Source organism: Nicotiana tabacum, chromosome 14, assembly GCF_000715075.1.
Source record: "Nicotiana tabacum cultivar K326 chromosome 14, ASM71507v2, whole genome shotgun sequence".
In the NCBI taxonomy this organism is placed as follows: Eukaryota; Viridiplantae; Streptophyta; class Magnoliopsida; order Solanales; family Solanaceae; genus Nicotiana; species Nicotiana tabacum.
In genome coordinates this window covers 39,663,464-39,674,646 of record NC_134093.1, presented here as the reverse complement: position 1 = coordinate 39,674,646, position 11,183 = coordinate 39,663,464, and positions in this window count along the sequence as shown.

Sequence of the window (11,183 nt, the reverse complement as noted above, 5' to 3'; positions counted from 1 at the left end):
TACCAAATACACCCTAAGACCATATTTATTTTCTTCCTACCGTTTAATTCGAGTGTATCAAATTTCCTAAAACGAATTGTTCTTCACTTATTCAGATGATCTTTAAATTGCTAAATATATTGTCTCATGCTGGAAAGGGCGACGTCTTAAGTTGGTGACTAGATGGCAAAGCTCCAAAAAATAGTAGCGGTAAGCTTGCGACCCCCTTTATGTACTTAGTACTTGCACCAATTCAAATAATTATTTTTAATTATTAAAAATTTATGCAATAATGCGTATTAAGTAATAATGACTCGTGGAAAAATCTACTTTATTTTAAAAAATATACGTCATAAAATTGTTGATCTGATGTTTTTATTTTACCGAAAAACGGATAACAATTGAATTTATATGCGGTTCTAAGGATACGTAGTATAACTTGGTACAAATTGAGAAAATATATAAATGCATATCGAAATTTACTGTAAAAGAAGGAAATGCAAACCAAACAGATCAATTAGCTTTGGCTTTTGAGTTAGATTACTCTCCAACCAAGTGAAAATTCTGCTAATAGAGTAATAAGGTATTAAGAGCTGAAATAATGCAGTGTATTGCTTTTTCTTCCAAAAATCCTTCCCCTCACAAATGATCGAAAAACCCTTTATATAGTAGGGAAGTCCTATTTTGAATACTATTAAAAATACAGAAGGAATCCCATGATGGATTAATTAATTGGTCTCTCCTTGATATGTGCCGGGAGTTTCGCCGTGATTCTCGCCCTAATTGCGGATATACCAGCTTTTTTATTTTTTGGCTCGATATCGATCTTGGCCGATCATGATCTTGATCGGTCTCGATTTTGCCTGATCTCGATCTTGACCGATCTCGACCGGTCTCTATTTTGCTCGATCTCAATCTTGGCCGATCATGATCTCGACCAATCTCTATTTTGCTCGATCTCGATCTTGGCCGATCATGATCTCGACCAATCTCTATTTTGATTGATCTCGATCTTGGTCGATCATGATCTCGACCAATCTCTATTTTACTCGATCTCGATCTTGATCGATCTCTATTTTGCTTGGTCTCAACCAAGATCGATCTCGACCAGTCTCTATTTTGCTCGATCTCGATCTTGGCCGATCTTGATCTTGATCTTGGCCGATCTTGATCTTGATCTTGGCCGATCTTGATCGTGGTCGGTCTTTGGGTCACGAGCTCGGCAACCCTAACTTCGCATCATAGCTATCATGTTCCAGTTTAGATTAGTCATATAAAGGGCAAGCTCGGTTTTGACCGTATACAGATTGTCCCCTCGTTTCTCGGAAAGAAGATGGCAAGAAACGATATGAATTTTCGAACTCCAACTTGATGGGTAATGACGTCAGTGACAAACCCGATTATGATGTAAGCGACGAAACATCCTGTCAGTCCAGTTACCAAGGCATTAAATACCTGTCAGTTGTTGGTCGGCCATTACCGGTTCCGAACCGTCGCGAGCAACCTATAAGAACTCAATCTTTTCTCATTCAAACTTTTCACTTAAAGCTTCTTCTCTACTTTTGCTTCTTCTTTAGAAAATCCCCTTTGCTTCATAACTTTCAACCCAAATTTCTAGAACTCCAATTAAACCGCATATCATCCTAATTCTCTTTTCCCTTGTTCATCAATGGCGAAAAACTCCAACACAGTACCGCACAAAGAGGCCACTTCTTCATCACGACCCGCCGGCAGAGCCCCACCCTAAGGAATTCATTCTGGTAGGGTGCTCAACCGTCATCGACTTTAAGGTCGAAAAAGCCTCCTCGGTACCGGACTGATGTGAGCCGATCTCGAGGTACTAGTGTTCAATCACTGAAAAAATCCTCGACAAAGTGAAAAAGGAATGCAACTGGGGCGAAAGGCATGTGGTAGTCCCATCGACTGAAGAATCGATTATTACCCACGTGGAGGGGTTCTTAAGTGTTTATACTTACCCTTTCACGTTGGGTCCCTTAGACCCTGTCATCGTCGCCTTTTGCAAGAGATACGACGTGACCCTCGGCCAGATCTATCCTTCTTTTTTGAGAATAGTGATTCTCCTCCGATTCTTCTCGAGCAAAATCAAGGGGTGTCTTTTCACCCTCGATCATATTATGCGGCTTTACAGCCCCCAACTCTATCGAGGAGGGTTAATCAAGAATGCTCGCCGAGCCACCAAAGCCCCATTCTTGAGCATAGATGAGACTCGTGACTGAGGTTGGATGGGCCAATTTTTTTTAATCAGAACTTCGGACCTGATCCCCGCTGATGACATGTCATTCCCTGAGAAATGGAACATGAATCGTAAGTAGTATTTCTATTTGAACATTTAATTTTGTGGCTTTGCTTTTCATTTTTTTATCTACTTTTTCTATGTTGTTACAGCTGTGGCCCAGATGCTGGAACCAATTCCTGAACTTAAGCAATGGGTTGAAGGTTTGGTGTTGTAGAGACCATACTCCGAGCGTGCTTTGATGGAATTATCAATGGGTCGATGGGATGCCTGAAGGCATGGTAAGTTTTCTTTCTTAGAATGGTTATCATTTGATATTCTTCTCTTGCTTACTCCCCCCTTTTCCCTTTGTAGGCCCTGGGAAGGACATTGCCTTGAGGCCCCCATCTAGTGACAAAGAAGTCCTTGCTCCGAAGCAGGTCAAAGAGAAGAAGAGAAAAGGGGCTTCGCATTCCCCGGTCTCGGAAAAGAAAAAATTGGCGAGGAAGTCTCGCAAGCCCAAGGGGGCTCCGGTGTTATGCCTTCGGACTTGATCCGCCGATTAAGGTATGGGCCCAAAGAAGGAGAAGAGGAAGTAGCTTGTGTGCGGGCTAATATTGTGATATAAAAATTCTCCGAATCGGCGGAGGTTGATGAGGGAACTCTGGCCATAATTCCTGAATCAAAGAAAGCTGAGGTCACTCCGTCCCGAGCTAAGATGGTCGAAGGAGAGACCGGGGGCGAGGTTTCTGGGGCAGTGGAAGATGTCTCAAGGGACGAGCTCGGGATGGTCGATATTTCTGGATCCCCTCAGATTTCGGACGCTATGATCGTGAGGCCAGCATGTTGGAAAATCGATCTTTCGAGGGTATTCAGGGGGAAAATGATATCCATGGCTTTTTGGATGGGCTAGAGTCTACTGCCTCAGAGGATATTACCGGGTTCGGTGGATTACCGGTACCGAAAAAGGTATAATGATCGGGTGCTATTAGGTCTACATCGAGCCCAAAACTGGGGGATCGATTCCCGGCCCCGAGTGTTAATCCCGATCGTAGGAGAAAAATAGTGCTTTCCGTCCCGAAGGATGCCCGAGTTTTCTCTCCCTCCCGTGGGGATTGCTAGTTACCTTAGATCCTTAGTGACCGGGGAGGATCAAGCTGTGATGAACGTGCTAGGAGCCGCTTGCCTTTTCAATGAGGTCCAATATGCTCTGAATCGGGTAACTTTGAGGGTATCTCTACTGTTTCTTTTATACTTAGAGTTATAGATAATTCTAATATCTCCTTCCTTGTTTTCAGGCTTCGGTGTTGCATCATGAGGCTTCCTCTAAAAGAGTGACACCTACAAGCTTCTTAGCAAGAAGCTTCAGGCAGATTTGGTAACGGCTCGGGATGAGCATGCCGAGATGGCTGAGCAGGTATTTCGAATGCTTCACGATAGTGAATATAAATTGGAGATAAATACTAATAATCCAATTCTGCAAGCCCGACAAAGGTTCGAACAAATCGGACAGCTTCAAACGCAGGTGGATGCGATACAGGCCGAGGCGGAAGAATTCAAAAAGAACATGGACATTCTTGCCTCGAAAAAGAATATAGTCCAAGCTCAATTAGAGTCGGTCGAGGCCCAGATCAAAGCTGCAAAAGAGAAGGCCTCAGTGCAGGTCGAGAAGATCAAAGAGTTTTAGTATCAGTTGGATTTGGTCGTTTTTGATAAGGCAAGCTTGGCCGATGAACTCGAAGTAGCCAGATTCTAGGCGGTCATAGCCAGATCTGAGGTGGATGTGGCCAACAAAAGAGCCGATGCTAGAGTGGACCAGTTTAGGGTTGATGTCGAAGTCAACCAGGCCAAGGACAAGGGCATGGTTGAACATGCGAAATGGCAGGCTCGAATGGTAGCCCTCAAAGGGGTTCAGGCCTAGGGCTTCGATATCATAGCTGAGATCGAAAAGGCCAGAGTAAAGGAAACCAGGACCTGGAAGCTGGCCTTCCTTGAGGAAGACTCCGAGAGTTCAAGTGAATCCGAAGACGGAAAAGATCCCGAGGATTGAAGTACGACCTCCGATGAAGACCAAGCCTCTTAGGACTTTTAGTTTTTATTTTTTCGTGAGGCCGTTTTTTGGCCATTGTAAATTTAGTCCGATTTTGCCTTTGTAAATAAATATTGTGTATAAATATAAGGCTTTTCTTGCCCTTTCGGTTCTCGTATTTTTCCTTCGCTTTACTTGTATTTACAAAGGTTAAAAATGCCTTAGCATGAAACAATAAGGTTGTGTTCGAGGGTTCGAACAAACCTTGCCTTTACTTCCTTTCTGGGTTAAGGTATTATTGGGGTTCGATGTTATCAAAGTTTTTCCTGGAAAACATCTTAAGTTTGAGATTTTTCCAAGGGTAGCCTTTAGAACCGGTTGTGAAAGAATTTTTTATTTTTTGAAGGCCAATTTTTATTACGGATTTCGGACGTCTCCGAGCCGTATTAAATTGGCCGTAGCCTTTTTGTTCGGGAGCTACCCATTGGGCTTATTTTCCCGTTTTATCTGGGCTTTGCCCGAGATAATAGTTCCCGAGTGGGGTGGACGTGACTTTTAGAAATTGGGGCATTGCCTATTAGGTCTTTTGCTACCGATGCCCGATGACTTGGGTTGTTTGAGTCGGTTGGTAGTCCCCGAGTGAGGGAGAGATCGTTCGTATTACGATTAAGTACTGCCCTTAGGCTTGTTTATATTCGGAAGTACGAAGCTCTTTGCAAAGAGAGAAGATAAAAAAAATTAAAGCATAAGATGTTTGTAAGGAACATACTTCTCTTTATTCTTGATCGAAACAGTGTTCGAGCAATCTTTGTAAGGAACATACTTCTCTTTATTCTCGATCGAAATAGGGTTTGAGCAATCTAGATGGGCATGGTTCGATTTGACCGTTTGACCCTTACAATAAATCCTATCTATCGAGATCCTCCCTTTATGAAGTAGTTTCCTCTCTAGAGTTGATATTCGAAGATAACACATATCCGAGGGTAGCCCCCCCCCCCCCAGTATTTTAGGTTGATTGTAAAGGAAACTCGGATAATGTCGAATGGATCTCCGATGCCGATTCGTAATCGGGCTTGATTCTAAGTTAGCACGATTCATCGTTGCCTCGTTAAAAACCTCGCCGAAAAAACCCATTTGGGATAAAACTCGGTCTGAGGGAAAAAGAGTGCAACAAGTACTTTCAGACATAAGGATTTCGTCGTTTCTTGTCGACCACCTGCATGTGTTAATCAGAAAATAGAAAAGGGCGTACCTTAGCAGTAGTAGCGTTTTATGCGAGATATGTTCCAACTGCTTGGTAGTTGTTCCCCATTCATTGTTCCGAGCTTGTAAGACCCTTTTCCGGTGACCTCGAGAATTAGATACGGTCCTTCCCAATTAGGACTCAATTTTCCTTCATTAGGATTTCGGGGGTTGAGGGTGAATTTCCTTAGCACTAAGTTCCCGACATTAAAATATCAAAGATTAGTTCTTCGATTGTAGTATCGCTCAATTCGTTGCTTTTGGGCGGCTAATCATATGAGGTCGGTTGCATATTGGAGCCGGATAATCGGCTCTCCGACTTCGACCGGTATTAGAGCTTCGACGCCATAAACTAATGAGAATAGAGTAGTGCCTGTGCTGGATTTCGAGGTTGTGTGATATGCCCAAAGGACTTCGGGTAGAATTTACTTCCACTTTCCTTTGGCGTTAATTAACCTCTTCTTAATATTTTGGATGATGGTTTTGTTGGTTGATTCGGCTTGCCCATTCCCACTAGGATGATAAGGTGTTGATAACATTCTTTTGATCTTATGATCTTCGAGGAATTTGGTCACTATGCTGCCAATGAATTGTTTCCCGTTATCACACACAATTTTGGATGGCATCCCGAATCAACATATGATATGATCCCAAATGAAGTCGATGACTTACTTCTCCCTAACTTTCTCTAAAGCCTGCGCTTCAACCCACTTAGAAAAATAGTCAGTCATAAATAAAATAAATTGAGCTTTACCTGGTGCCAATGGAATGGGGCTAACGATGTCCATACCCCACTTAATGAATGGCCATGGTGACAAGACCGAATAGAGCAGTTCCCCGGGTTGGTGAATCATTGGTGCATGCTTCTGACATTCGTCACATTTTTGAACAAACTCTTTCATATCTTTTTCCATGTCGATCCAGTAATAGCCGGCTCTGATTACCTTTTGAACCAATGATTCAGCACCGGAGTGATTTCCGCAAGTGCCTTCATGAACTTCCCTTAGAATATACTCGGTGTCTCCTGGTCCCAGACATATCGCTAATAGACCATCGAACATTCTTCTAAACAAGGTTCCATCTTCGGTCAAAGTGAATCATGCTGCCTTCGTGCATAGGGCCCTCGATTCTTTCAGATCTGAGTGAAGCTTTCTGGTTTTCAAATATTCTATGTACTTATTTCTCCAACCCTAGGTCAAGCTTGTAGAATTTATCTCGGTGTGACCTTCTTCGACTAATGATCTCATGAGTTGCACGATGGCCCCTAAATCGAGCTCGTTATCCTCGATTAATGACCCTAAGTTTTCGAGGGCACCGACCTCACTATTCTGATCTCGAGGCACATGTTGCAAAGTCTATTCCTTAAATCAATGCAAAGTTACTTGTAACTTATCTAGGTATCTTTGCATTCGGTCTTCCCTAACTTCGAAGGTTCCGTTAACCTGTTTCACTACAAGGAGGGAGTCGTATTTGGCTTCGATCACCTCCGCTCCCAAGCCTTTGTCTAGTTCGAGATCTACAATCGTGGCCTCACATTCGGCCTCATTGTTAGTCAACTTCACATTTCTAATAGATTGTCTAGCCATGTTACCTGTGGGTGATTTTAGTACGATGCCGAGGCCGAACCCTTTCGTATTCGAAGCACCATCCGTGAAGAGGGTCCAGATTCCTGAGGACGTACTTGAATTTATCAATAATTCTCTTTCAACCTCGGGTACTAGGGCCGGCGTGAAGTTAGCTACAGAGTCTGCCAAAATTTGAGACTTAATTGTTGTTTGGGGTCGATATTCGATATCATACCCGCTGATTTCTATGGCCCATTTGGCCAACCGTCCCGAAAGCTCGGGTTTATGCAAAATATTTCGAAGTGGATAAGTCGTTACAACACATATGGGGTGACATTAAAAGTATGGTTTTAGTTTCCTTGAGGCGCATATCAAAGCGAGCGCCAATTTTTTTAGGTGGGGATATTTAGTTTCGGCCTCACCTAAGGTCCGACTGACATAATAAATGGGAAATTGCGTACCTCGTTTTTCCCGGACTAGGACTCCACTTATGCTACCTCCGAATCTGCCAAATATAAGTAAATTTGTTCGTCTGCCCTTGGTATGTTAAGCAGCGGCAGGCTCGATAAGTACCGTTTAAGCTCTTCCAAGGCCTGCTTGCATTCCGAGGTCCATGTGAAATTATTTTTCTTCTTTAGCAACGAGAAAAATCGGTGGCCTTTATCGGAGGACCTCGAGATGAATCACCCCAGGGCGGCCATGCGCCCGGTTAACATCTACACGGCCTTTACGCTGTCTACCACCGTGATGCTATCGATAGCTTCGATCTTGTTGGGATTAATCTCAATTCATCGGTTGGATACCATGAATCCGAGAAATTTGCCTGACCCGACCCCGAATGCTCATTTTTTCGGGTTTAGCTTCATATTGTATTTCTTCAATATACTGAGAGTTTCCTGTAAGTGCTTTAAATAGTGTTCTGCTCGCAGGGACTTACCTAGCATGTCATCAATGTAAACTTCCATAGATTTCCCTATTTGTTCTTCAAACATCCGATTTACTAGGCGTTGATAAGTGGCACCGGCATTTTTTAATCCAAATAGCATTACATTGTAGCAGTAGATACCATATTTAGTGATGAATGGGGTCTTTTCTTGATCATCCGGGTTCATCTGTATTTGATTGTACCCGGAATAAGTATCAAGAAAACTGAGGATCTTGTGGCCGGCCGTGGCATCGATCATGCGATCGATATTAGGCAAAGGAAAAGAATTCCTGGGGCATGCTTTATTTAGATCCTTGTAATCTACACACATTCTAAGTTTGTTTCTTTTTTTAGGGACTACTACTACGTTTTCTAACCATTCGGGGTATTTTACTTCACGAATGGACCCTATTTTAAAGAGCTTGGTTACCTCATCTTTGACTAAAGCATGTTTGACCTCGGACTGGGGTCTTCTTTTTTGCTTCACCGGATGGAACTTCGGGTCCAAGCTTAGTTTATGGGTGGTGATTTCCGATGGGATCCCTGTCATGTCAAGATGGGACCAAGCAAAACAGTACATGTTAGCTATAACAAATTGAATAAGCTTTTTCCTGAGCTCGGGATTTAACCACGTGCGCATGTATATCTTTCATTCGGGCAGATGTTCAATTAGTATGATTTGCTCCAGCTCTTCGACCATTGATTTGGTAGCGTCGGAATCATCGGGGACTATGAAGGATAGACGGATCCCATAATCATCATCTTCATCAGTCCCATGCTTCTCTAGTTGGGTCGAGGCCGACGTTTGTGATTGCTATTTGGTCTCCCATTTTCCCTTCGAATTTGACCCTTTGTCGATGAGAGTGATGACATCGGAATCACTTCGTCAACGACAAACATTTCTTTTGCGGCGGGTTTCTCCCCATAGATCTTTTTGATTCCCTCTAGGGTTTGGAATTTTAGAACCTGGTGAAGGGCCGAGGGTACTGCTCTCATGTTGTGGATCAATGGTCTCCCGAATAGGGCGTTATACCTCATGTCGCCCTTGATCACATGGAACTTCGTCTCTTGGATGGTCCCGGCCACATTTACTGGCAAAGTTATCTCGCCCTTAGTAGTTTCACATGCCATGTTGAATCCGTTTAGCACTAGGGCCGCAGGCACAACCTGGTCCTGTAGACCGAGTTGCTCTATGACCCTCGATCGAGTGATGTTGGCCGAACTACCTGGAACAATTAACACATGCTTAACTTTAGTCTTATTCATGAGTACAGATATTACCAGTGCATCGTTATGGGGCTGCATGATTCCTTCTGCGTCATCGTCGTTGAAGGACAAGGTTCCTTTCGGTATATAATCCTGAGCCCGAGATCAATTCTCCATTATGATTGACACCTTAGTGCATTTTAACACTGGCCCTTGGGGAACATAGATCCCGGTAATAATCATGTGAATAATGTGTTGCGGTTCTTCTTGCTCGTTTAGTTTATTAAACTCTTTGTGTTTGAAGTGATTCTTGGCCCGATAACTTAAAAACTCCTAAAGGTGCCCTTCATTGAATAACCAAGATACTTCTTCTCTCAACTGCCTGCAATCTTCTGTTATATGGCCATGGGTTCCATGATACTTGCATACTTGATTGGGATTTCTCTGGGCTAGATCGGTCGGCAGAGGTCGAGGCCATTTAGTATCTTTGATGCGTCCGATAGCCGATACGATGGCGGATGCATCAATATTTAAGTTATACTCCGACAATCGCGGTGCTTCCTTAGGTCCTGTATGCCTGTCAAAACCATTCTTGCCCATCAACCCTCGAGAGCCCTGGCCTCGATCACTTCTCCTTTCACCTCGTACGAAGTTGTGCCCAGGTATGTTTCCTTCGATCTTTGTTATATGGCCGGTATCGATCTATGGTTGACCTTGATTCTCGATCGACATTCCTTTTGGTAACGGATCCAGAAGGATCCCCCAGCTGGTCGTTCGACTCTAATCTTTGATTGATATCGATTATGTACATCGGCCCAGGTAACAGTTAGGTACTCAATCAAGTTCTGATTCAACTGTTGTGAAGCCACTGAGCTTCATTCATTTAGTCCTTGGGTAAAAGCTTATACGGCCCAATTGTCTGTGACCGGTGGTAGATCCATTCGTTACATATGTAAACGAGATATAAACTCTCTCAGCATCTCATTTTCTTTCTTCTTTACCTTGAAAAGGTCCTACTTCCTAGTCTCGACCTTTATTGCTCCGGCGTGTGCTTATACAAAAGAATCTGCAAGCATGGCAAAAGAATTGATAGAGTTAGGTTGTAAATTATGATACCATATCATTGCTCCCTTTGACAGGGTTTCCCTGAATTTCTTTATTAATACGGACTCGATCCTATCGTCCTCTAGGTCATTCCCTTTATTGGCATACGTGTAAGAGGTGACATGCTCGTTGGGGTCGGTCTTTCCATTATACTTAGGAATCTTGGGCATGCGAAACTTCTTGGGGATCATTTTGGGAGCCGCGCTCAAGGGGAAGGGCTTTTGTACGAACTTTTTGGAATCCAAACCCTTCAATATTAGTGGTGCCCCGGGATCTGATCAACCCTGGAGTTATAAGTTTCCACTTTCTTGTAATTTTCTTCGATCTTCTTTTCCCCTGACTCTAACTGCTTTGTCATTTCCTCGAGCATTTTTATAATTTTGGGGTTAGTCTCCGATTCTTGTTCATTTGACCTTACCACAGCTGGCCCCATTCTGTGGGTGACTTCTTCGGGTTGACTGGGCTCAGCCCTGCTCGGTGCCTTGGTTTGTCTCTGCAACTGAGCTATCGCCACATGTTGAGCTTGCAGCATTTCGAAGATCATACGTAGGCTGATCCCGTCTTCTCCAATATCTTGGGTATTCCGAAATATATATCGGGTTCCACCATGGATGCTATTTTAGGATCAGAATGTTGGTTCGCTTCGATGGCCGCATGCGAATTAACATCAATCAGATCCACGGCGAGAGTCCCAATGGGGTCAGCGGGTGGCCTTTCATCCCCGGACGTCACGTTGTTATGCTCACCTTGATGGCCAGATTCGTTGTCGATATGTAGAGGCACTAATTGAGAGTTCGTCATCTTTAGCGTGAAATTAATGATACTTCCAAGAGCAAGTGTAGAATAGTGTGTTTTGTAGAATAGTGTGTTTTACAGAGATTTTGTATCAAATAACTACTA